The 27,712-nt window shown below is 46.1% G+C and overlaps 1 long non-coding RNA gene across 1 annotated transcript; it reads left to right on the forward strand.

The window, feature by feature from the left end:
• The first annotated feature begins 1,145 nt into the window (after positions 1-1,145).
• On the forward strand, positions 1,146-27,712 carry LOC309837295. The gene is made up of 5 exons (XR_014298245.1): positions 1,146-1,247; positions 4,208-5,436; positions 5,701-5,857; positions 26,601-26,656; positions 27,118-27,712. It is a non-coding gene; the product is annotated as an uncharacterized lncRNA (long non-coding RNA).

Genomic DNA, 27,712 nt, shown 5'->3' on the forward strand with positions numbered 1-27,712 from the left:
CACTGTTACTATCATCTCACTTAATTTTCTCAATAGCCCCATATTATTATTTTCTGGTGCTATTATTTTCTCCATTTTATAGCTAAGAAATCTGAGGCTCAGAGAGGTTAAGTCACTCATCTAAGGTAACAATGCTTGTAAACAGAGGCGGGACTCCAGTTCAGGTATGTGTGACTCCATAACTGATGCTCTTAACTCTCTCACATCTTGAGTACCGGCATTCCTGTCCAACCTCCATCCATTTCTTTGATAAAAAGAGAAAGTTAAAACTCAGTAAATGGCTTCTAACGACTCCTTAATTTTTACACTTCTCCACTATGGAATTGTACTTTTATAGAAGGAAAAGTAAAGTTTATTTAAGTTCTCTTCCTTCAGGGATGGGAGTCTCCCTCCCAGCAACCTTGGCAGTTGTACATTCTTTTCCAGGTGCTAAGAAAACTGGTAGTAGTGAGTTGTCATGTTTGCTGTCTCCACTTGTTCTAGCTGTACTCTGAAAGTAAGGTAGGGCAGGCTCTTTTTATGCATGAGAACACTGTGAGGCTCAGAGACTTTAAATATATTGACCAAGTCACACAGGATTACGGGACAGGACAGATCTGGCGCTCAAGTCTGGGGCTTTGGACTTGGCATTTCTCTTAACTGGTCTCCAGACTGGTTTCCGTCTAAACCAAGCCTGACGATTAAGCAGCACTTGCTCTTAGAGGCCCGCGGCTACTGTGGGTATTTTCCGGGGAGTCGTACTTCTCCATCTGCACTCCTCGCCTGGCTTAAATCCCCAGAAAGCTTTTGAGCGGCGAGCAGGGATCTGAGCCGGTCGTCGATGTGCGCTCTTGGTCACCTGAGCGCCTTCCCAGAAAGGGCTGTTTTCTGTCTAGGTTTCCGTTCTCACAGAAGGCCTGTAAAACGCCTGGATGTCCCATCCCGTGCATCGTTGTATCCCTAGGGAGGCTGTGGCAGAGACCTGGGTGTGCCGATCTTCCCCAGCAGGAAAGGCAGAGAAGAGGCCCCGAGAGGAGGAAATGCTTTGTCAGTGCTCCTCAGGGCTGCAGCCTGGGAGGGGCCGGCCTCCCTCGTGCCCTGACACCCCAGGGGCGGAGCTGGGAGCCCGCCGCGCGCCAGCCGACCATTTGACCTGAGCCACTAACCCCAGACCCGCCCGTACTCAGCCGGGCCTTCGTTATGGGCCCGAGTCTCGCCGCCACACAGCTCAGCCCGAGCGCCCCACTTGGAAGCTGCGGCCCACGGAGGTGGAGTGATTGGGCCGGCTGGACGGCCCCACCCGGGGCCCAGAGGCGCGGCGCTCGCGGCCCACGCGGGGCGGGCGGGCCTGGGGTCGTCGGCTGGCGTGCCCGAGGGCTTTCACCCGCAGAGCCGCCGTCCGAGGTTCCGGTCTCCGCCTGGGTCGCCTGAGCACTGCGGCTTACAGGGCTGCTCGGGATGACGTGGGGGGAGGGGGAAGAAGCAGCTGCGCCGCGGCTGCTCGCGGCCAGAGCCCGAGGCGGGGTCGGTTTCTTGGCAACGGGGCCCCTCTCGGGTCGCGCCCACCCCCTTCTTGGTCGGTCTCCCCTCCCCCATTGAAGCTACGCGGAGTCAGAGCCCCGGGGCCCGAGGCGGAGCCCAGGTGTGGCCTGGGGGGGCGCGACTGGCGTGGGAGGGGTGACCCCAGGGCTGCCCAGCTGCGGGCCGGCGTTTGTCCGGCGGGGCTGCGCTGGGGGCAGGGGACCCGGAGGGCCCGAGGTGGGGGCGACAAGTCTGTTTCCGCCCGGCCTCCGCCTGCTCCGGCTAAAACGAGTCTTTCCGGTGGGGCTGCCCAGCCGGGTCCGCCCTCCCCAGCCTCCCGGAACCCGCCCGGAAACGTGCAGTACCCCGCCCGGGCCGAGGGCGAGAGCAGGCCGGTGGGTGGAGCGCTTGGAGAGGCGGGAGAGCCCGGGTCCTGGGTTCCAGCCCGGGCCGCGAGCCCCGGGGCCCCTCTTTCCATTCCGGTGAGTCCCCAGGGCCACCCTGACAGACGGTTTTGGAAAAGCTTCCTGGGTGATTCTGGGAATCAAGGGTCCAGACTAACCTTATTACTTTACAGCTGGGAAAACGGAGGCACAGACTGTCCCAAGGCCGCACCAAAAATTAGCAAACCACGAGGAAGCCAAGGGAAAGCCTATGGGGAGAGACCCGACAGAGACCGGGATTTTTCCCAGGCCGAGTCCTGGGGGTCTGGAGTAGACAAGAGGGGCTACGAAGGCCTGGGCGCCCGCTGCCGCGACAGCTTCCCCGGGGGGTGGACCGAGCTGGATCACCGCGACGGCCCCCAGCCTCACGAAATTAATGAGGAAGATGCCTTTCTTTCCTCAGTCGAGGAGTAGAGATTCCGTTTAACCTCTGCAGACAGTACGACAGGGACCACTCTCCCTCCCAGCCTGGCGCCAGCAGGAACCCGAGGGCATGTCAACAGGAGCCAGGAACTGGAGGCGAAGCATCCTTCATTTCCTCTGCGGCGGTGGAACAAGTGAGGTCTCTGATTGCCAGAATCTGGTTTTTCCAAATCATAGCATGCTGGCACCGAAAGCGGGGGTACCCTGAAGGACTCTTTTATCTGCTTAACCTTGAATCAGGCTTGCAATCAGCATTTGATCAAAAAGCTTGGCCAGTTTCTCAAAATGCAAAATCAATCGCCGATTTTACTTTTTTACTTGGCATTTCCTTGGGATAGTCTCGGTTCTGGGGATGAAAGATTATAAACTGTTGTCTTAAATTCTGTCCTGATTAGCATCTTTCCTCAATTCAGGATTTCCCTGGAGCCAGATCTTTGCAGCTTCAGGATTATGACTTTTTTAAAATATAAGTTTGATGAATTTTTATCGGTTCTCTAAATTAGAAACTCCCTTAATTACAGGAGAAAACATTTTCAAAGAGAAAGGGTAGACCTTTAGAACAAACCCGGGAGCAATGCTTCTAAAGAAAATCTCAGGGCAGGCAGGTCCTCAGAACCAAGTGAGATGGTCTTTTCTGCAGCCGTCAGGCCCACCGTCTTTCAGTTAACTCTTGACTAGAAAATAAAGAATAAATGAAGGTTTGCTTAAAGCTGTTCATCCTCCTGCAGAGGATTCTAACTTGAGAGAAAGCATGGTCTTGGTTAAATTGTTTTAAAATTGGGCTTGGGTGGCCAGATGGTAGATGAGGGGAAATTTCCCCTTGTAAAAGTATTTCCAGTTAATAAATGAAGAAAGAAAGAACATCACCATTTTGTATTCCTAATTAATTAATGGATCTAGGCATGATCAGCTATGGCCACTAAGTCTTGAAAAGAGAGAACCCACATGATGTGCTAATGGAAAAACTCAGCACAAACTCTGAAGTCATCTTGACGCTCCTTACAGCCCTGCCCCCACACAAATCAAAGCTGCATCTGATCAAGCCTCATCTGGATCAACAACACTACGGGAACATAATCAAAACTATCCACATCTTGGGAAACTACAAGTGACTCAATTCTTTAATAATTACTTGCAAGGAAAATATTGCATTTAGATTCTAAATCAAATAAATGGTAAAACGAAAAAAGTGACATTCACAGGACACTTGTAAATTTGAACACCAGTGTGGTATTTGATATTTTAAAAGTATTATTACATTATTTCAGAATGATAATATGGTTACATTTTTAAGTATTTAAAAATATTTTAACATTTTCGATGTATTTTGGAAATATGTGCTAAAATATTTACAGATGATATGATATCTAGATTTTATTTCTAAATAGTTTTATGTAGGACTCTCCTGGTGGCACAGTGGTTAAGAATCCGCCTGCCAATGCAGGGGACACAGGTTCGATCACTGGTCCGGGAAGATCCCACATGCAGCAGAGCACCCAAGCCTGTGTGCCTCAACTACTGAGCCTGCGCCCTAGAGCCCATGAGCCACAACTACTGAGCCCGTGTGGCTAGAGCCCATGTTCCGCAAGAGAAGCCACCGCAATGAGAAGCCCGCGCACTGCAACTAGAGAAAGTCCGCATGCAGCAACAAAGACCCAATGCAGCCAAAAATAAATAAATTTTTTTTTTTAAAAAAGATCTAAATAGTTTTATGTAGTAGTAAGGAAAGTAGGAGAAGGTATAGATGGAAACAAGGTTGAATATTAGTAATGAGTACATGGTGGTTCATTTTATTATTTTTTTTTAATGTTTAAATTTTTTTTATCTTTTACTTTTTGCAGGGCGTTTTCAAACTTGGGAACCTGCCTTGAAGCCTGACTAAATTGTCTGGGTTGGAGCTCAGGACGACTGGCCCATGTCTTGCTCTGTGAAATTACACATGTCATTTCTCACTTGTCCGTTCAAGAAACACTATGGAGGACCTTCTGTCTGCTTGAGATTTTGAAATTATGGAGCTGACACTTCAGATTAGAAAATAACAAAGAAGGAAGCCACCAAATGGAAGCATGGAAGGCTTTGCAGAAGAATTGATGTTTGATATGGGTTCTGACAGATGAAAAGGAGCTCCCTGGGTGGTGTCAGTTCATCTTCTATAAGATAAGGTGGTTAGACTAGGTCTACGTGGAGGACCCATTTAATTCTAATAGATTCTGTGGTTATAACCTGCCCGTAATCAACTTTTTCTTCTCTGTGTGTCCCTCCAGGGAGTTGAGAGACCACCATGGACTTCCTGTCATCATTCTTTATTTTGTTAGCTGAAGCAATCCAAATTGAGCTGTTGGTCTTGAGTCTCCCAGTTGTGTTTGGAGGCCAAAGCATTATCATGTTAACCAGTCTGTAACCTTCTTAGGGATTGGTCTCTTGGGCTCATAGATTTATTTCCATCCATCTAGTTCCCAAGGCATTTCACTTAGTAACTGTAGCTATACCAAGCTATACCAAGGCCCAGCCATTTTGATGAGCCATTTGCTCATCAAAACATGGGTGCCTGTAGTCGATACCCTCAGCCTTCCCAACTGCTTTTATCTTCCCTCTCTTCCTGTAGGACATGCAGTTCAATATTCAGCATGCATCCTGGCCTTTGGGTTAATTGTTCGTCCTGATACTCTGCCAAAACAGGTCGAACTTTGTGCTTTGATGGCCTTTTCACCCATGTGACATGAACCATCTGTTGGGGCAAAGCTTAAAACAGCAATTGTCATTTGGCAAGTAGTTGGCAGTATCACGTCTCTACTCTGTTATGGAAAATTATTTTTCTGTTTTCATCTTCTCAGTTTTTTTGGATGTTTGTACTTTAAAAGGACAATTTCTGAAACTTCTGGAGAAGTAAGATAAGACTGTTTAAATTTGGTTGCTATATGTTTGTTGAATGAGTTTGCCTGGGCTATCGTGCTGAGTCTAATATGTTGTCTTTTTAGGGACCTGGCTGCATCTAGCCGTGTGATCCAGAGCCTGGTGGAGGGCTGGGAATGCTAGCAGCTCCTCTAACTCTTACTACTATAAACCAGAGGTATACTTCACTGTGGGAAAAATATTGGGAAATTAGCTGTGATACATTGTATGTTTCCAGTGATTGCTCAAAAGCTTCTTATACTCATTTAATTAGAATAATTTACCTTAATAGAAAACTATAATTTTCTACTTTTTCCAATCAGTTGAACCAATGTGTACTTTTTTTTTAATCCACTCAGATGGAATTTATTACACCAAAGCTAATACCCTAAACCTGAATTTTTGTGCTAACCATCATTATAACTGAGCAATTATGCTATAGGAATAGTTGAGACCTCTGCTTCTGGCTCTGAACACCAGCCTGGATCAAACCAAACCTCCCACCTCAAACAAGCAGAACAGCTGGATAATTTAAAAAATCTGTCTGACAGTAAGAACCTGAGAGGGCAAGATCCTGGAGAGAATGGAAACATAGAAAGGTGAGCCTGACATTTGACATTTGTCTTAGCTTGGGCTGCTATAAAATATACCATAGACTGGGTGGCTTAAACAACAGACATTTATTTCTAACAGTTATAGAGGCTAAAAGTCCAAGGTCAAGGTGTCAGCAGATTCGGTTCTTTGTGAGGGCTGGCTGGCAGATTGCCACCTTCTCTCTGTGTCCTCACATGGCAGAGAGAGGAAGTTCTGGTGTCTCTTCCTCATCTTATAAGAGCACTAATCCAGGGACTTCCCTGGTGATCCAGTAGTAAAGAATCCGCCTTCCAATGCAGGGGATGCGGGTTCAATCCCTGGTTGGGGAACTAAGATCCCCCATTCCGCGGGGCAGCTAAGCCCACACACCACAACTACTGAGCCCACTTGCCTCAACTAGAGAGAGAAAACCTGCACACCACAACTAGAGAGAAGCCCATGTGCGCTGCAACAAAGAGCCTGCAACAAAAAGATCCTGCTTGCCGCAACGAAGACCCTGCATGCCACTACAAAGACCCGATGCAGCCAAAAAAAAAAAAAAAGCACACTAATCCAATCATAGAGGCTACACCCTCATCACGCCATCTGAACCTAATTACCTTCCCAAGGTTTCATTTCCTTATATCACCACGTTGGGGGCTAGGGCTTCAATATATGAATGGGGGGGCACAAATATTTAGTACATAACAGCACTATTATTCCCTTCAAGGCATTTACCTCTTCACTGCCTCTTCAAGGCAGTGATTTCAGTGCTAAGAAGCTGAGCAAAGCTTTGGCAATCTCAGAGAGGCCCTGGTAATAGCCTAGGCTTTTGGTTAGGACCTTTGAAAGGTTATACCAGTAGTAAGGGCAAATCAAAAAAGGACCAACTCTCACAAAGGTACAGCTTTGACTCAAACCAGATTAAGATGGTCTGCCTCTATACTAACTGCATTACAAAGCAAAAGAAAATCTCTGGAGAAACATAGCATCATCCACAATACCACATTGATTCTATAATTTTTCATGTACAACCTGTAGCTGTTGATCAAAATTTACTAGGCATACCAGGAGACAAGACCAAGTCACCCTAAACCAAGAGAAGAAATAGTTAATATAAACTGACTCACAGAAATCCAGTTATTAGAGTTATCAGATATAGACAAATATAGATAGAATAACCTCTGATCAATACATTCAAGGGGATTAAAGACAAAATGGAAAATTCCAACAGGTAATAGAAGTATATAAAAAAAGAATCAATAGAAATTTTATAACTGAAAAAGTGTAATTAAAAGTAACAGGTGAAAAAAAAAAAAGTAACAGGTGAGTTCAAAGAAGATTAGACACAGATGAAGAGAGGATTAGTGAATTGGAAGATAGAAAAAAATATCCAAAGTGATGCATCAAGAGACAAAAGAATGGAAAATACAGAAAGAGTATGTCGTATTTTGGACATAGTGAAAAGGTTTTAACATAATTGTAGTTGAAGTCCCAGAAGAGGACAGGGAGAGAGAGAATTGAACAGAAGCAATATTTGAATAGATAATGGCCAGGAATTTTCCAAAGTTGTTGAAAGACATAAATCCACAGATTCAAGAATCCTTTTAGAGCCCTAAGCAGTATAAATATAAAGAACATCACACTTAGACACATCAGAGTAAAACTACCAAAAATCAAAGAATAAGAGATAATCTTAAAAGTAGCCAAGTAAAATGACAGATTACCTTCACTGGAACTATCATAAGACTTAGTGCTAACTTTAACAGAAACCATGAAAGCCAGAAGACAATGAAATAACATCTTTACAGCACTGAAAAGCTAATCTAGAATTTTTTAGATGGGATCTTCATTGTGGCTTGTTGGATCCTTAGTTGTGGCATGGGGAGTATTTAGTTGCAGCATGCAGGGTCTTTAGTTGTGGCCTACAAACTCTTAGTTGTGGCATGTGAGATCTAGTTCCCTGACCAGGGATCAAACCTGGACCCCCTGCATTGGGAGCATGGAGTCTTAGCCACTGGACTACCAGGGAAGTCCCTGGAATTTTTTAACCAATAAAAATACTTATCAATAATGAAGGTTAAATGAGGTTATTCCTAAAATAGACAAAAAACGAGAGCATTTGTTACTAGCAGATATCTACTAAAAGAAGTACTAAAGGAGATTCTTTTAGGCAGAGGGAAAATTGTCATAAGTGGAACTTTAGAAATGCCAAAAGGAATGAATGTAGAAAGCAGCAGAAAGAGAAAATAAGTGGGTAAATCTGACCAAAATAATATCTTGTGGGGTTTTAAATACATATAGAAAAACATTTTAACAATATATATATATAAGAATAAAGATGCATGACAGCAATAGAACAAGAAGTGGGAGGGGAGTGAATAGAGTTAAGATGTGTTAAGGTTCTTAACACTGTTAAAGAACTAGTAAAATTACGAATCTTTTTTTCTTATTTTAATAAGTTAAGATGCATTTTATACTGTCTCAGTGTGCTTGGGCTACCATAACAAAATAAGATAGACTGGATGGCTTAAACAACAGAAATTTATTTTCTCACAGTTCCGGAGATTGGAAGTCAGAGATTAGGGTGCCAGCGTGGTCAGGTTCTAGTGAGGGCTCTCTTTATGTTTTTTTTTTTTTTTCTTTGCAGTATGTGGGCCTCTCACTGTTGTGGCCTCTCCCGTTGCGGAGCACAGGCTCCGGACGTGCAGGCTCAGTGGCCATGGCTCATGGGCCCAGCCACTCCACGGCATGTGGGATCTTCCCGGATGGGGCACGAACCCGCGTCCCCTGCATTGGCAGGTGGACTCTCAACCAGTGCGCCACCAGGGAAGCCCTGAGGGCTCTCTTTAGATGGCCCTCTTCTCCCTTTGTTGTCAGATGTCAGAAAGAGAGAGAACTCTCTGGTGTTTCTTCTTATAAGAACAGCAATCCTATCAGGTCAGACCCTTATGACCTCACTTAACCTTAATTACTTCTGTAAAGGTCCTGTCTTCAAATACAGTCAACTGGGGGTTGGAGCTTCAACATATAAGTTTGGTAGGGGAACACAATTCTGTCCATAACATAATCTCTAGGGTGTGTATATATATATATATATATATATATATATATATATATATATATATATATGTGTATATATATATATATATATATATATCAAGCTAATACTAGAGGGATAAATGATGTGAAAATAATTACTTCAAAAGAAAACAAAGAAGGTGAGGCAAATAGAAAAAGAAATAGAAACATTGTAGATTTAAACGTAACTATGAGGGAATTCCCTGGCAGTCCAGTGGTTAGGACTCGGTGCTTTCACTGCCATGGGCCCAGGTTCAATCCCTGGTCGGGGAACTAAGATCCCGCATGCCATGCGTCGTGGCCAAAAACAAAACAAAGCAAAACAAAACTAAATATGTTAGTAATTAAATCAAATGTACATGAACTAAACATTGCCATCAAACTACAAAAATTGACAGACAGGATAAATAACGGAAAGCCAACTACATATTGAGACACACCTTAGGCATGAGGATAAGAAAGGTATAAAGTGCAAAGATGGGAAAAAATACTCCATGCAAACAATGACTAAAGAGGTTGTTGGAAGGCAGAAATATCAATATTTCTAATGTGACCACACAAATTTGCCACTATCGATAACAGTTAATGGAAAATGTATTTTTCTGAATTTTATTGGATCAAATTGATTGTTCTCACGTCTTTGAAACTAGTCATTTTCTTAAAGCAGGATCACACTCTGACATACCCACATGCCATCCGTATTCAAAGAGTCAGGTGCCAGGAGCCTCCTGCCAGCCTGAAAACCATTCTGTTGAGTCTGGCAGTCTGTGTGTATGTAGTGTGTAGGCATTCGAAGCTTTCTTTCCATTCACCCCAAGTTTGCTGAGCTTTGCCGAAGGTCAGGTTCAGTGTTGGGCAGTGCCTGTCCTAGTGGAGCTCAAAACTCCAGAGAGAGATAGGCATGTGTGGATAGGACCCCCAAATATCTGAATGTGCACTGTAGCAAAGGCATGGGAACCTGATGAGAAAGGGACTCATTCTTCCTGCGGAGTTCCTTTCTCCCTTCCTCAAATATTCATTGAGCACCTACTATGTCCCAGGCTCATTAACATGTTTTTTTTTTTTCTGACCTAAGACCCATATTCTTTCCAAAAAACTATGTCATCTTTTTTTTTTTTTTAAAGTGGGGAAGATTTTTCTCCCCAGTCAGTGAATTTTGTGAAATATCTATAAATTAACAGCAAACGGCCAAATACAGAGGCAGGAAAAACAGGAAAGGAAACCAGCCCTTATAGAGCCACCATTGTTTGTTCTCTCACTGATCCCCATAATAACCTAATTTGGGAGGTGTGGATACCCTTTACAGATTGGAAATTCAGGCACAGAGAGGTTAAGTAACTTGCTCTAAGGCCCCAGCTTACAAATTGAGGAGCTGATCTATAGACACCAAGTCTTTTGACTCCTGGTCCAGTGTTCTTCCTGTACCAGGCAGCTGAGTAATAGGTGTCCTAGAGACCTTCTTCACTCGCGGAGCCCGTGGGCTTGGGGGTGGCGTTTGTGAAGCAACGTGAGGAGGCTGGGGGAACACATTTCAGCCTCTGTGTCTGCTATGCTCTCAGGTTGAAATGCCCAGATGTCCCACGTGGGGTTGGATGCTGGTGCCTCCTCCACCCACTGCTCACCCCTTGGCCTCCCTATCTTTGGGACTTTGCATCAGCCTGTCATCTACTGACAGGTAATAAGATAGAGCATTTGAAGGTGGGTGAAGACCTTTGTCTTTGTGGGTGATCCTCTCGTCATCAGGGTCCTAGCATTTTCGTGACAGTTTCCAGAAGGTTCTGTACTCATTAAGAACTGGCATTTGCATAGATGGCTCTGGTGCAAGGTGTTCACCTAGTCCTTTGGGCCAATAGTGTAGCTTCAGAAGCAGACAGGAGAAAAGCAAAGAAAAGACTATTCACAGGTGTCTTAGTCTGCTCAGGCTGCCTTAATAACATACCATAGACTGGATGACTTAAACAACAGAAATTTATTTTCTCAAAGTTCTGGAGGATGGAAGTCCGAGATCAAGATGCCAGTATGGTCAGGCTCTGGTGAAAGCTCTCTTCCTGGTTTGCAGTAGACTGCCTTCTCACCGTGTCTCCACATGGCAGAAAGAGTGAGCTCTCTGGTATCTTAATAAGACCACTAATCCCATCATGAGGGCCCCACCCTCATGGTCTCATCTAACCTGATTACCTCCCAAAGGCTCCATCTCCAAAAACCATCACATTAGAGGTTAGAGCTTCAACATGTATATTTTGGGGGACACTGAAAGTCCATAGCCATTGGTTTTGTGCCTTTGGGCAAATCTCTTCATCCCTTACCAGTGTAATGGGCATATTATGATTCCAAAGGGGTAGAAAGTAAGAGCCCCTGCCCTGCTGTCTGTTCTTTCCCCTTTGTCTTTTCAGAGGCCCTTTGGCAGCTTCACAGCCAGGGCTCAGGAGGGGCCAGTCTCCCTTACTGAGAAAAATGACCCCAAGCACGCTACATGCAGTTTCTCCAAGTGAGTTTGGAGGAGGCGGGTAACAGATGTCTCAGGTGGTGTTGAGCATGTGTCTAGGCACCTGGCAACCTAAGGAAGGTGGCTGCTGTTCCCATCTGAAGGTCAAATCATTAAGCAACCTTTATATCTTTCACAGGTTTCCCAATTAGCTTGTTTTTAAACCTCCAAAGTTTGAACCTTGTAAGTTTATCTGCTGAAAACGAAGATGCTCTAGAGGCTGTTGCCCCATTTTCCCTTGGATGGACTCAGTCTCCCTGCCCCAGCCCCACTGCCTCTGGTCCTCAGGAGAACCCAGCTACTAGATCTTTCTTTTGGGGACCCAGCCACCTAGTTTCTGGTAGGACCTCACCCTGTGTGCTCTAGGGTTCCAAGTGGAGGCTCAGACACCCAGCCCAGCGCTGCCTCAGGTGCTGGGCCTGCACCACGAGTCCGAGTGGGGGAGTCTAAGCCTCAGTGCTCCTGACAGGCTGAGGACTCCTGCTGTTTGACGTGTGGCAGCTTCTGACCAACCTGGACCTAGACTTTTCCCTTGACTAAACTCTAATCCTAGCTTTTGATTGGTGACACCCCTGTCCCCATTGCCTGGTGCCCCTGAACCACTGCCGACTCTTCATGGCTTTGCTGGCTACACCTCTGGGCACACACCCTTCTCCCTAGGACGTGAGCAACTGTCCTGGGTCTTCCTGAGACCTGCTTCCTCCCTCCCCGCCCTGTAGGGGTTCCTCTGTGACCACACCTGCCAGGTGGCTTGTGAGGAGGCCAGTGACGCCTCCAGGGAGGGCAGCTAGGGTGGGGCAGTTCAGCAAAGCTGGGGGGTGTGGATTGCTCTGTTGTGGCCTAGAAGCAAGGTTTTGTAGAATTGCCCCGTAATGCACGCTCTCCGAGTCCCTGAAGCTTCGCAGTGAGAAGATGGATTCCCACACAGCTTAGTAACGAAAACCAGCATTTCCCCTTTTGACTGCTCAGCTTTGACAAAGTGGCACCAAAACAGCTGGATTAAGCTGGCCCATGTCAGGAGGTATTCTGGGGCAAAACCGGAACTTCACGTGTACTCTCTTATTTAGCTCTCACAACCACCTTTCAGTGCTGTCTGAAAACCGAGACTCAGAGAGGTTAGGTACCTTGGCCACGGTCACACAGCACATCCATGACAGGATACTATTTTAAACCAGACCTGCTGAGGCCAAGGTTCACAGGGCACTAGGCTGGTGTGTACCTCTTCTGTTGCTCCACACAGGGCAGGCTCAGGATAGGGGTGGGGAACTGACATTTGCAAAGATATCTAGTCTCTTCTTCTTTGAAAAAGTATATCACTCTGCAACTCTTCAAATATGACTGCATTGCACAACTTGGTAGACCTCGACAAATGCAGAAGGGCCACAGCGAGCGCCCTGGCAGGTTAACAAACCAGTGAAGTCAGTAGGTGACGTTCTCACCCTGCATAGGTACCTGGAGCTGCCCTGAGCCCCACCCCAGATGGTGAGACTGTGCTTTGATGCCCACCAGGGCCGTACCCGAACACGGCTCTGGGTAGTTGGCAAGTAAACCTTTGCCTTCACTAAAGTGACCTTGTATCCCAAGGGATACATTTGCTCTAAATAGCACCTTCTGAGACCTAGTGCCCCTTCCTGAAGGGATGACAGCCAGTTTCAGAGAATCCAGAGGAGGGCTTCCTGGTCAGGCCCCTCCTGGGACAGAGCAGAAATCTCCACTCAGCAGCTGGTAGAACCAACTCACCCCTCCTTCCCTCGACTGCCCAAATGCCCTTTTTAGCAGAAAGGGCCCCACATCCCAAGCCCTCTGACCGCCAGCAGCCACATGTAACCAGCCACCACTCACAGCTTCCCGGTCGCCCCCATGTCAGGCGCTGGGCCAGGCTCCCAAACAGCGGCCGGCCTGATGAGGTGGTGGCCGGGGGTGGCGGCTGTGGCTGATTGAAGTCCCCATTTCCCTTGTACAAAGGCAGCATAATTAATCAGGCAGTAATGAATTCAGGTACCACCAGCTTGTCACCTTGAGAGATAGGCTCTCTGAGAGGGCTGGAATTCACAGGAGACAATCAGGTCACCATTAGGATTTTTCAGTATTAAATATTAATATTAAGTGGAAGATGTATTAGAAGTTGACCAAACTTTGGTCTGTTGACCTTCAGGAACCCCTGCGCCACTTTCTTTCCCTCTCTCTCCCTTTGGCTCATGGGGCAGGGACACCCAGGGTGGGTGGACCTCTGGCTGAATCTGGTCCTCCACCTGAGGCTTTCTGAGCTCAGGGATGACTCTCCCCTTGTGTACCTGTTACTCAGCATCCTCTAAAGTGGGGCCATGGGGAGGGGGAAGGCGGGCGTTCCCCTCAATGAAAATTCGGGCTGTCCAGCGCTCTGCCTGCAGCAGCTCAGGCGATGGACCAGGGTGCGTGTGCTGTGGAGTGGGTGTGGGTGTTGGGGGGTGCTGGATGCTGTGGCTGGGCCCTGGTTTTACTGACCTGCACTCTTCAGCTTCCAGGAGCAGCCAACCCAGGAGTGCACAGGGCCATCAGCAAAGCAGGGATGCCTATCCAAGTTCAAATCCCAGTCTTCCCGGGGCCACACTGGGAGGTTTGGAGCAAGCTGTGGAACTGGGAGGTGGCATCTGTCAATGTAGTGGGATTAAACAAAGTGATGGTCACGGGCCACCTTGCCTACGGCTTGCACACAGTAGGCCCTCAGCTGTGGAAGGCTCCTGCGGGTGGGGCCCATAGAGCCCCAAGCTCTGGGCTGAGGCCAGGCCTGGGACTAGCCCACTGGAGGCTGACAGCTCCAGATGGAAGCCCCAGCTGGCTGTGGGGCCCGAGGTGCTGTGTGTGACAGGCTCCCCTGACTTTAAAAGGGGCTCCTGGTCAGTGCTAGCACATGTCACTGCCAGCTTCAGGATCAGTGATCCCCAAATGCCATGGGAATACTGAGAAAGCTTCCAAGAAGAGGTGCTATGTGATCTCTTTTAAAGGAATATGTCAGAGCCACAGTGTGGCCCAAAGGTGCTGTGCCCCCATACAGAGTGGATGGGTGGCTTGAGATCCCATGTGTCCCAAGCACCTGCTGTGTGCTCAAGCAGGAAAGCAAGTGATAGGGTAAAAAGATAAACTTATTTTTTTTAAGTGGGCAAAGAATATGAATAGTCAATTCACAGAAGAGGCTTGGAAATTGATTACTAAAAAAAAAAAAAAAAAAAAAGATGCTCAATCCTGCCAAATCTTAAGGAAAATGCAAGTTAAATGAGGTAGCATTTTTATGTATAATGGAATATTAGTCAAAAAAAATGAAATAATGCCATTTGCAGCAACATGGATGGAATTATACTAAATGAAGTCAGACAGAGAAAGACAAATAACATATGATATCACTTATATGTGGAATCTAAAAAAATGATACAAATGAACTTATTTACAAAACAGAAACAGACTACAAACTTCAAATACAAACTTACGATTACCAAAGGAGAAAGGTGGGGAGAGGAATTTGGGATTAACATACACACACTATATAAAATAGATAATCAACAGGGACCTACTGTATAGCACAGGGAACGTTACTCAATATTCTGTAATAACCTATATGGGAAAAGCATCTGAAAAAGAATGGAGATATATATATAACTGAATCACTTTGCTGTATACCTAAAACTAATGCAACATTGTAAATCAACTATACTCTAATATAAAATAAAAGTTAAATTTTAAAAATGAGGTAGCATTTGTCACTCATCAAATGGGCAAAAATTTACCAGTCTGATAATAGGAGGTACTAGTGAGTATGTCAGGATACTGCTCTCAGATGCTACCTATTGCTGCAACTTCTTTGGAGGACCTAGCGGTTTCCTTTACAACTAGAAATGTACACACCCTGAAACCCAGCAATTTCCCTTCTGCTTTACCTACTCTCAAGAAACATGTTATGTGCACAGAGAGAGAATCATCACACCAGGCTTTGTAATAGCAGAAACCTAAATGCCCATCAATATTGAAATGTCTAAATAGATGAAGGCATCTTCACAGCGTAGAGTTTTATATAGCAATTAAAAAAAACTGAGTTGGGCCTATATGTATGCAAATAGATCCCTAAGATGTATTATTGAGTGAAAAAAGTCTGCAGAACAAATACATGTATGGTTTATGTTAAAAAAAAACCCTCAACAATAACAACTAATACTGCTTGGTTTTAATGGAGTCCCATGTATGTTGCAAAAGCATAGAATAAAAGTCAGAAAGAATATATACAGACTCAGCGGCTACCTTTTAGAAGGCTGAGGGTAGCCGTGGATGATAGGAGTTCAGCGGGGGTGGGGCGGCTTCAGCTTTCTCTGCAATGCTATAGGTTTGGGGGAGGCAAAAGAGTTAATGAACCTCATGTAGAATAGAGGTTAATTTTTAATTTTTTTTAAATATATTTATTTATTTATTTTTGGCTGCATGCAGGCTTTCTTTAGTTGCGGCGAGTGGGGGCTATTCTTCGTTGTGGTGCGCAGGCCTCTCACTGCGGCGGCTTCTCTTGTTGTGGAGCACGGGCTCTGGGCGCGCAGGCTTCAGTAGTTGTGGCTTGCGGGCTCTAGAGCGCAGGCTCAGTAGTTGTGGTGCACGGGCTTAGTTGCTCCGCGGCATGTGGGATCTTCCCGGACCAGGGCTCGAACCCGTGTCCCCTGCATTGGCAGGCGGATTCTTAACCACTGTGCCACCAGGGAAGTCCCTAGAGGTTAATTTTTAAAAGAGTTTGGCTAGGGGAAACAGATAGTGCATCTAGGGGGGTGGTTGGCAGAATACGTGAAAAGCTGAGAGAATGGCTAAGAAGGAATGGGAGAGCGTGTACTATGAGCAAAAGCCCTCTGGGGCTTGCAGAGGGGAGGAAAGAGAAGAGGAGAGTGAGAAAGTCAAGGAGCCTGGACACACAGAAGGGATCACTGGGGAGGGAAGGTGAAGAGCTGGGCTGCTCATTGCTTTGTCCTTGGCCGGGCTGGGAGCATGACCCACAGAGATGTGTTTCCTGATGCTTAAGTTTCCAGCTGTGACAACTAAGGTTCTTCCTCACACCCCTCCTATCCTCCTTTTAAGCTGGAGATCTGTTTCTTCCGCTGCTCAGATAGGAAGTTTTGATTATTTTTGCATAAGGACCCAGAATTGAAAATCAGTGCTCCTGCTACTGACCCCCCATCATCCAAAGGAAGTGGGCTCTGGTCCTGGGCACACTTTTGCTGTCCAGGGCTTCCCAGCAGGACTGGAGACCTGCTTCTGCCCATGGCTGTGTGGATGGGGAACCTGCTTCTCCTGGGTCATGCTCAGGGGTCCTCAGGCTTAGGAGGGGGTGGTGTGGGAGCCTCAGTTGCAGCCACCTGGCCAACCTTCAGCCCTGGGCTCAGCATCCCTGCACAGAGCTAGGCCAGAGAAATGCAAAAGGAAGAGTAAAACCAAACCCACCTCCCAGGCTCCACAGTACGTGGGCTTTGGAGTCCGATCTGACTTCATATGCCAGCTCAGCCCCACGGCCAGCGTGTATAACTTTGTGCAACCTCAGATTTGCCATCAGGGTTTCTGGGAACTAAGCAAAATAAAATGTGTCGAGCCCTCAGCTCCATAATGGCCCCCAGTATGTGATAGTGGTAGTTGAAAATAACGATGCTAACGATACATCTCCTCCTGTCTCTTCAAGACTTTTATCAGAACAGCGCACTATGTTTACGTACTATGAATGTGGGGACATACTTAGAATAGTTTATTCTAGTGTGATGAACAGGAAAACTGTGTTTCAACTCAGTAAGTCTTTCCCATCCTGGGTTTTGTAAAGTTGGAGTTTCACTGTTTCAAAAAGCTCTAGTGAGCCTGGATTCAGAAGGGTCAGCAAAGAAATTGCTTCCAGCTGTCCAAGGGAGGCTTGTTGGGAGAAATGTCAGCTCCTCTGCCATGTTGGCTGGTTGAGGTGGGACCCCATTCAGCTAGGGAGGCACCCATCATTCCCCACAGCAAGGCCAGGACCAGGGAGAGGTGAGTGAGGCAATTGCCTGGGGGCAAAATTTAAGGAGGTGCCAAAAAACTCAGTAGTCAAGATAAATAACATTTTACTGCAATATATGTTTAATAAGAATTAATGCAGGGACTTCCCTGGTGGCCCAGTGGTTGAGAATCCACCTGCCAATGCAGGGGACACGGGTTCGAGCCCTGGTCCAGGAGGATCCCACATGCCACAGAGCAACTAAGCCCGTGCACCACAACTATTGAGCCTGCGCTCTTAGAGCCTGCGAGCCACAACTACTGAAGCCCGTGTGCCTAGAGCCCGTGCTTGGCAACAAGAGAAGCCACCCCAGTGAAAAGACCATGCACTGCAACGAAGAGTAGCCCCTGCTCGCTGCAACTAGAGAAAGCCTGCGCACAGTAATGAAGACCCAACGCAGCCAAAAATAAATAAATTTTTTAAAAAAAGAATTAATGCAAAAAAAAATTATGATGAACAAAATATCACCACTTTACACCCTGGCCTCCAGCCTCATCTTACTGACCCCTTCAGCAGCTCTCAGGGTCCTAACATCCTTCTTGCTGGGTGTCTTGGGCACGGCTAGGTCTGCCCTGGTCTAGGGGAAGGGAACTGGGAAATGGGTTCTGTGACTTGCCTTTCATCAGCATGGGGAGGAGCTAGGAAACCTTTCTGGACAATTATCTTTGAGTGTGTGTATGATTTTTTTTTAATTTTTATTTTTTGGTGACCTTCATTGAGGAAATGAGAGACTTAAAACATAGAAACAAGTGATAGGAACATGAGAGTTTATAGTAGAAAAAGCAGATTTGAAAACTTCAGAAAGTCTTCTACTGTCTGTTGTCTATTTTTCAGAAAATAGTCAAGGGTTTGCAAAACCAAGAACAATTTTTCAGTTTTAAGTGCTTTCGCTTTCCCCCAACAATGCTGCTTCAGTAAATACAGGCTCAAGGGTACATCTTGTCTGCCCTTCTAGGATCTGAGCATTCTGTACACCTGGCTTGAAAGCTCAGCTGATTAGCTCTCAGACACCACCCATCTCAATCCTAGGCACATCCCCCCATCCCTGGCTGATGGGGCTGGATGCCCAGCGAGAGAGGATGTTTTCACCCAGGAAGAGACAGGAAACAGCTACAGTGTAGAAGATGTTGGTTTGATGAGACAATCCATTAGTTGGTTGACCCCTTCCCAAAAGAAATGGGATTAGGGGGAAAAAAAACCCAGAAACGTTCTTCTGCAAGTTGGAAGTCATGTGACAAATGATTTTTGTTGCAATACAATATTTAAGTCAAACTAAATGAATGATAATATAATCATAGGCATTCTGCCATTCTTCTATATATTTTTTTAAAAAACTAATTTGAGAATATTTAGAAGTAAGGTAAGCTGTTTGTGGCAATTATTTGTGGTGTGTATCTAAACACGCTGCTGGGCTTCCCTGGTGGCACAGTGGTAAGGAATCCGCCTGCCAATGCAGGGGACACGGGTTCGAGCCCTGGTCCAGGAAGATCCCACATGCCACGGAGCAACTAAAGCCCGTGCGCCACAACTACTGAGCCTGCTTTCTAGAGCCCATGAGCCACAACTACTGAAGCCCGCCCTCCTAGAGCCCATGCTTCACAACAAGAGAAGCCACTGTAATGAGAAGCCTGTGCACCGCAAAGAAGAATAGCCCCTGCTCGCTGCAACTAGAGAAAGCCGCACACAGCAACGAAGACCCAATGCAGCCAAAAATAATAAGATAATTTATTAAAAAAACAGAAAATAAAGTCGCTGCTGAGGGGGCTGCAGTTCTATCAAGGTGGATGTCGGGAGACCAGGTCAGGGGAGCTGGAGGAAATCTAGGGGCAGAAGGACCCCACTTCTGAAAGAAATGGCAGTGGAGGCAGGCAGGCAGATTTTAAGTGTTCAGGCAAACACTGCTTTTGAAAAAACTGGATTCTATAATTTGTTATATTAATGATCTTCTTTAAATTATTACTAAAAATGCCATCCAGGGGAACAGGAAGGTAGACTGTTTTGTCCTTCCCTTTATCTGTGAACTTCATTTAAAAAATCACTTTATTTTCAGCACCTTGGTTTTGTTGTTTTTGCCAGAAAGTAACTTTTCTGTTCAACAGTATATTAATGCAGAATAGAAATAAAGATGCTTTTAAAAATTCTTTCAAGCACAAAAGGAGATGGTTTTCAACAGATAATTTTACATATTTACATATTTTACCTTAAGCATTTTGTAGTCTCTGCCTACTGGTGAACGGATCAGATTTTTACACTCTTTCAAAATGAACCAGTTTGGCTTCTAAGCCACTGCAAAGGACGGAAATGAATTCGAACTTTTTTTTTTCCGCTTCATTTTCGCATCTTCGCATTTCCTTATTTCACATGGTTTAAAATAAAATGCCTCCAGCTTTATTTTTCCTTTCTCAAGAGCAAAGTGAATGTGACTTTTCGGAGGGGTCACAGGATGCCCTGGGGGCCCTTGGATGTTGCTGGGCCGCTGCCTGCTTTCAGCTTGACTGAAGGGCTTGTCAGAGTTTTCATCTCCTAAGAAACAAGCCGCCGGCGCTGGCCAGAAGCAGGGGAAGGCAGCCGTCTGAGTCCCACGCTGGTTCTTTCCCACTGACATCAAATCCTGAGGTTTTGAAATTAATCCCACACAAAGACAGCCCTTCATTGTGGTGCCTGTTTGAAATTAGACTAGCAATAATGACCTTTCTAAGATGTCTCGTTGTTAAGATAGCCCCCTGTTGAGTCTGAAAGGCTGCTGAGGGCCTCTCCCCCACTCCCCCGACCAGAGTGGGTGAGATACCTCAGCAGTCAGGTCAAGGTGACCGCCTGGCTTGGCCGGAGGTGCTGCCCGGTGGCAGGAAGTGGCCGCTAGCCCAGATGGCTGGGCTGCCTCGGGCCCCTATGACCTGGAGCCACCGTTGCTTCCCAGGTCTGAGCCGCTGACTGTCCCCGGCTGAGAACTGCTCTCACCTCCAGGTAAAAGAGATTCCTTGAGTTCTAACCTGTATTTTGTTAAAGGGAACTGGAGCCATAAAGGGACTCGACCTGAACATTAGCAAAGAAAGCAGTCATCCCTCCAAGGAGGAGGAGCCCCCAAGGGGCACAGAATGGGGACCGGTGGTCCTCCGCAGAACCCCCGCTGAACCCCACTTATCTTGCTTCTTTTACACAGTGAGTTTTCTTCCCCGTAGCACGTGGCTTCCACAGCAGACTGCCTTGCTGGGGACGTGGATGGAGTCGGGTGCAGCCAGGTGGGCCAACCGGGGTTCAGGCATCTGACTGTGCCCCCTGAATCCGGAGCAGCACAGCCGCCTCTCCGCTGGGCCCTGGCCACTCATCCACTGTCTCTGCGGTACCCACGGGCTCTTCACACGGAGGCGACTAAGAAAACATTTCTCAGGGAGAACAGACTTGAATGGTAACATCCCTGCCTATTAACAGAAACGGAGGAGTATTTAGAGCTTATGTGGTTTGAATGTGACCTTCTTACCAGACTAGCGCAGAATAACAATTTAGTTATTTTCGAAAATGGCTGTACTTCTAAATAATTAGATATTGTAATCATTTCCATCAGTGACTCCATTCGGAGCCCTGTTTCAGTTAACATGGTCATTGTGCTACCGTGGCCTGCATGTAGCGCTCGGTCTTTGGAAATAGGAGGTGTATGTTAAGCGTTCTATTATTTCTGCTGCCCACCTCAAGCTCTGCTATATTTTTCCCAGTGTTCCTATTTGGAGAAGGATTCTGTGCTGTTGAATTTTGATATTCCTAGTGTCCTCTGCAAAGTTTGTCTCTCATTTGAGTTGCTTCTTTTAACCCTTGGCAGTGGTTTTGAAGAGAAGAGGCACGTGAAGACGGTCTGAGTATTTTGTAAACAACCAAAGCTGATTTATCAAAAAGAGCACTTTCTTCTAGTGTAACGGTCTCTGTCAAACTTCTTTCTCTTTTCCGAGTGCTGGAGAATGTGCTGGGTCTGGCCTTTGCATTTGGAAAGTTAGAATGACGCCTCCTTCTCTGTTGTAATATATTTCACCTCTCTGAGGCAGACGGAGCAGAAGCTCACAAGGAAAAGCGATGCCCTTTCCTGCGGTGACATTAACCAGAATCACGTGGAAAACAATCCAAGCCTTGTAGGAAAAGGGAGCCATTAAAATGTGCCCTGAGCGATTGGCTGCACCCAATCTTGCAGCCTGGCTCGCTCGCGGCAGCAGCCAGGAGGCTGCCCCCCTGGACGGAGAGAGCCTTGTTGTAGCGCCACAATTAAAATCAGCTCCTCTGCCAAAAATAAAAGGGAGGAGGGAGGGAGGAGAACATCAAAGACAGACTGAAAAGTGTAGTTAGTAGTAAGAGTGGTCTCCTCTTGAACCAAAGCCTGCAGCGATTCACGGCCCCCTTGTTAATGAGAAATTTTGACCTCTGGTTTGTAAGTTAAACTTGTAATCCCAGCTAATGAAGTAAATCACTTCCAACTTGAGTCTGTTGTTCCCGTCTGCTCTGCACACTGCGTCTGAGAGTGAGGATCCAGGTCCACACACACAGACTGAAGGGAAATATAATTATTCAGTGACCGCAGAGTTTCTTGCGTGTTGAGGATGTGCTCGCAGTAACCCTGCAGGCGTGGATTGTGGACCTGTCTGTTATTTCATTGTAACCTGTGTGTTGATAAGAGAGAGAGCCTGTTAGACTCTGGGTCGAACAGCAGGATTGAATGACACTTCAGGGAGGTAAGTTGGGGACCCTACACACTGCATTTCTTCATTTCTTCAGCACATGGAAATCTTAGTTCCAGGCCAACGACCGAGCAGACAGTCTAGTACTTTGCATAGGGTAGAAGTCGATGCATATTTCCTGAAGAAATGCTGCTGAATGAAGGAAAGACTATTCGGGTGATGTGGAGCTCAGAGGGAGAGAAGAAAGCACCGCTCAGGAATGTGAGTCCAAGCAAGGCAGGGCTGAGGAGTCTGCGAGCTGCCTGACTTCCGGCTGCGCTGAGCCTTGGTGGGGAGGAGAGGAGCCGTTGTGTGAAACTGGGTACAGCTGGGATGCTAAGGGGCTTGCTTCTTCGAGTGACAGATTATAGCTGAGAGAAACGGGCTAAAAAATTACCCTATTTTAATTACGTGAGGGCAGAAGTAGGTATTAGGCTGTTGCTTCGTCTAAAAGGGATTTCATTCAGAGAGCTGTTGACATTCTGTTGGAGGTCCATGACACATCACGTTCTATTCCTCCCGGCTAGTCTAAATTCTCTAAAATTTTCCGGATTATTGTGTAAATTATCTTAGCTTCTGACCGGGAAACAATACTATTAATTTTTGGCCAGGAGACAACTCAGCCGCACAGTCTGGTGCCAGGGCATAGTGACCTGTCAGAGGTGAACCTTCTGGTCTTTGGGGAATGTTATCCCTCCCCCCAAGGGGAGGATGCCTTTTCTGGAGTTCAGGCCACCACCCTCCAATCTAGGCCGACTTTCCCAGTGGTGGGGAGGTGGCTGCCCTCGGAACCGGCTGGGATCACGAGCAATCAGTGGGACCTCCCATGGGGCAGGGGTGGCACTGCCCACCCTCTCTGTAGGCGGGATCTCTGTGACAAAAATCCCACAATGGAAAATGGCTCTTGTTCAGAAAAATCGGAGAAGCCGGAATTTTCCTTCTCCTATTGGACATCCTTGTCCCTCTCCAATCCCTTGGCAGGTATCAGCCTAAAACGTTTCTGAAGACTTAAAGCTTTCTAGGCCTAAGGAGGGAGTTTGGGAGGGAGGATGTTTTTAAACCACTGACTCCTGTTATTTCTGTTGAAGGGCACTTAGACCTAGTCTCCTTGTGTCTCTCTGGTTTTACATTAGACAAAGCGAAGCATTTGGGCATTTGTCCTGTTTGTATGACCCTGGAGAGAGCTCTGGGGTGAGTCCCCAGGCAGGAAAAGTCACTGACCGGTGTCTGAAATCTGAGGACGTCTGGGGCCTGAGGCTGGGCATTCGGATCTACTACAAACAACAGTGCGTTATACGTCAAGTGATTTGAATAATCTCATTTTTCCTCTAAATTTGAGCATGTATAAAATATTGATTTCATCAACAAGTGGAGAAAATGCCACAGCGAATCTGTTCTCCGATGGTGCACCTGGTATGTGGAGAAGCCTGTCGAGAGGGGCCATGAACATAATCATGGTTTATTAGCTGCGTGGGCTTTTTCCTTTGTTTCTTTTCATTTAATTCAAAGTGAAACAACTCAGCATGCAAAACTGAAATTAGCTGGGAAGAAAAAAGGTGTAAGTGAATAAACAGGCAGATCCATTAGAGTCGATGGGTTACCGGATCCCTTGCCACTCCTCAGACAGCGGCCTATTAAAAGCGGTAATGTTTGCTGCCGGCGGTGCCCCTGGCAAAGAAAGAAGGCCAAGGCAGGCCTATTTCACATGCATCAGACACAAGAATTAAATAGACCAATGTTCCCTAAAAGACTGAAGTACATCTCTTTCTGACGTTCATCTCAGGCAAAAATTCATTGATCTCAGTATGTCCCTTGGCAATTATAAAATATTAAATCCAAGTCACACTTTTCTAGTTGGCTTAATTTTTTCTCTTTTCACAGCTTTCTATTTGATCAATTTTAACAAGTTAGGAATAGCATCTAATAATAAAAAGTGCAGAGTTTAAAAGTTTGTTCTTTTGACATTCTTTTTTATTTTGTTTTGGGTTTGCATTAACTTTGTGTTATATAAAATGACTTGAATGCCATTTTAACAAACAGAAAGAACATGAGTGAACCAGAAGGTTCTTTACTGAGAATGATATTCATTAGTAGGCATCCAACGATAAGGACAGCCTGATTTAAAGATTTTTTTTTTTTTTTTTTTTAGCACATGCCCAAATAGCCTTCTTATTGTTTTGTAGTCATTAATGCTCCTCTATTCCAAAATTAGCATGTGGTTTCAGCTGGGAGTATCTGGTGGGGCTAGAGGTTTGACTGCGTTCCACTGAGATTTACAAAAGATGCAAATTCCTTTCCCCATTTTTATGCATATGTAATGTTTTAGTGTTTGATGTTTGTTAATTCAGAATATACCATAAATGCTAACACAGACACACATGATAAAAATGCAGAATTTTGGCAGCCCGTTTTCATTAGACCATCAGTATGGGAATTATTGGGGGGGAAATGTTGCATAATAGTAACTTTACTCTCCAATTCTCCTTGCCATAAACTATGAGCACATCCCCCCCAAATTTATAATTTATAATATATAGAATCATTTTATGTGAAATAATAAATTCTTCTGAAATAAAATCTAGTATGGTCTTCTCCCTACATTTAAGTTTTCACATGGGAAAGTTATTCACCTGTTGTCTACCAATTCCTTTATTTAAAGCTTTATTTATATTATGTCATTGAATTCTTACCACAAATCCATGAGGTCATGGTATTGTCTCCACTTTTCTGATAAGAGGTGCAAGGGGCCCACGATCATCCAGCACCTTCCCTCTCTGGCCAGCCAGGCCAGTCCCTCTGGGGTTTTGACAGCAGGATCAGAAAGAAAGAGAGGAGGAGAGAAGGTCAGGGTGGAGAGGGAGAGGCCTGGGGGATAGTGCTGAGGAGTGTTGAAAAGGATGGGGCCACTGCAGTACGTCAGGGAGAAAGCAGGAGAGAAGAGACAGGTTCAGAAGTAGTGCTGTGATCTGTGTATCTCCCTTAGACTGTTGGAGGAATGTCAGGATTGAACTTGGCTTATTTTGAAATTTATTATGTTTACGTTGACAGATTGTGTTTCTTTGTCTGAGACACTACCCTGAGACTGGACCACATAGGTGATGGCTTTATAATTACTAAGGTTGTTTTGAATGGCCAATTACAATGTTTCAAAGAGAATTCAAAATAGAGCTGGAGCATGGGGACGAGAAGGCTCTAAGCCTGGTGGCTTCTGGGCTCCTAATAGGCTTTGCTCTGGTCTCTAAAGGGGAATCAGATGCAGAATGTTCTGCACAGTCTCTTTGTGGCTGCCATTGTCATTCTCCTCCTATGCCTGTTTTTCCTTGCTGCCCATGCGTCCTCACCTCTCTCACCATGCAATGATGATGCATTGCATTTTCCTCTCTGAGATGGCAAGAAAAGACCTCTCAAGGAGATGATTAGTGCCATAGGGGTCCAAACTGCCGTGAGCCATCTCTTGTCGTGGTCCAGACAACGCAGGGCCTGCTGTGGGACCCTGAGCCCAGGGCCAGCAGTGTGTACAATCATGGTGGGCTCACCCACCTCTGCGTCTCCCACCGTGGTGTCCCCTTTCTGAGTCACTAGCCTCCATTAAGGTTTGCTCCCTCATCTGCATGCTGAGATCTCTTTTATCACTCCAGCACCCAGAACATGGCTTGACACAGAACAGGTGTCCAGGTAGGATCTGTTGAGCAGAAGGATGGATGGATGGGTGGATGGATGGACGGACAGACTGGAGAATGGTTGAGAGTATCTCATAAACTCATGTCAGGAACTGAAATAGGCTACTCCTCCGAGGAGCATCGGCATTTTTTGAAAGACCTAATGTTGAAGAAAATAATCAATAAACAATCTATGATAGGAATAGAAAAGAGTTTTATGTGAGCCAAACTGAGGACTATAGTCTAGAAGACAGCCTCTCGGAGAACTCTGAGGAACTGCTCCGGAGAAGCACGGTTTTCAGCACAGTGTTATACCTTGGCAGAACAAGGAACATTAAACAAGTCTGGGATACATTCCTTCAGGGTTTCCATAAAAAACAGATCCGCACGTCCACAGCGAGTCAGTATGGCCTGGCACCTGGGAAGGGAGTCTTATCAAAGGAGTATGCACTGGCACCCCAGTAAGGTAGGCATTTCATCTTTATTTTTAATATGGACATTCTTTACTTCTGGCCAGTGCACCCTTTTCTTAATAATTAAAGCAGACGTACAACGTGTGTTTGATAGGCCACAAACAGTCTGCTTTAGTTAGCATACAGTTCAAGTTAATTCATGTATAAGCCAGAATGACTTCCCCTTTTCTCAATATGTGAACATTTCTTCTATCACTAGGAAGGATGCTACACACACCAAGAAATGTTACCCCAAAGTGGGGTTACCCAAAGTTTGCTCCTCTGACCACCTGTTATGCGACTTACCTGAGCAGCCTTTTCATTGGGTCCTTGGGCCCCACTCAAGACCTACTTAATCAGAAATGTGTCTTTTTAATAGGTGCTCCAGAGGATTCTTTTGCACTCCAGTATTTGAGAAGTTCTGCTTTTCTAAAGGTAAGATTTTAGGAGTTAGGATGCTGATCTCCTGGAGGGGGAGCAGAAGCTCTTCCCTGGTATCAGCAGCTAAAACCTCCTTTCTGCACCACCTACCTGATCCAAGGCAGCCCGAGGACCCAGCCCAGCCTCCTGGACACTAGGTGCCCTCCCTGCCACAAGGCCGAGGCTACATTCCCATAGCCCCCATCCGATCTCTCTCAGCAGCAGGCTTCTTCCTCACACCCTGGGATCAGGGTGGACCTTTTGCAGCTTTGCCCTGCCCCCATGCTGCCCACATTAAGCTCCTTGAGTAGCAGGGACCTTGTGAGAGGCCCCAGGCCCTTTGGATCAGTGGTTCGCTACAAGCTCGTCCAATTCCCCCAAAGGAGGGAGCCTAGACATTTCCTTCTGGGATTCTGGGAGGAATTCCTGGGATATAGCAGCTGTCGGTGTGGACTAACGAAGCTATTTCTTCTTAGGTGGAGCCTCAGTTATCTCATCTGTAAACTGGGAGTAAGAAGAACAACCTCCTTGGCTGCTTCGGACACCACGGGAATGTGAGAAACCTTTGCAAGTCTTAAAATGCGCAAAGGCTCTGCGCATATGGGCCCATTTTAACCTTGAATCCTGAAGTGTATCTGGGGTGATTTCCTTCCTCCATTGGTGGATCTGGGGGAAGACTCTCCTCCCCTCCAGATCTGAACCTCTATGTGCCTTGCGAGAGAAAAGTGCCTCTTGAAGGTCTGTGTGCAGTGAAACTTTGCACAGGCTTTGAGGGTTGTAGCATGTCCCCACAATCCTCTTTTCCAGATTAAATGTTTGCATCTCTTGTTATATTAGGAATTAGACCTGCTTTGTGATCATTGCACCTGAGTACCTGTAAAATACAAAAATACAGCAGTGGCTGGTGTCTACGAATTGGCTGTTTTTGGTGTGCATGCGTGCCTCCGTGTGTGTGTGTGTGTGTGTGTGTGTGTGTGTGTGTAATATATATTCAAGGCAGGCAAAACGGTTTACATATTCCCAACCCATGTTAACAAGATGTTCTTTCCTGAACATAACATGTTTCTGAAA

The sequence above is a fragment of the Grampus griseus genome (genome assembly GCF_964374135.1).
Source record: "Grampus griseus genome assembly, chromosome: 19".
NCBI lineage: Eukaryota > Metazoa > Chordata > Mammalia > Artiodactyla > Delphinidae > Grampus > Grampus griseus.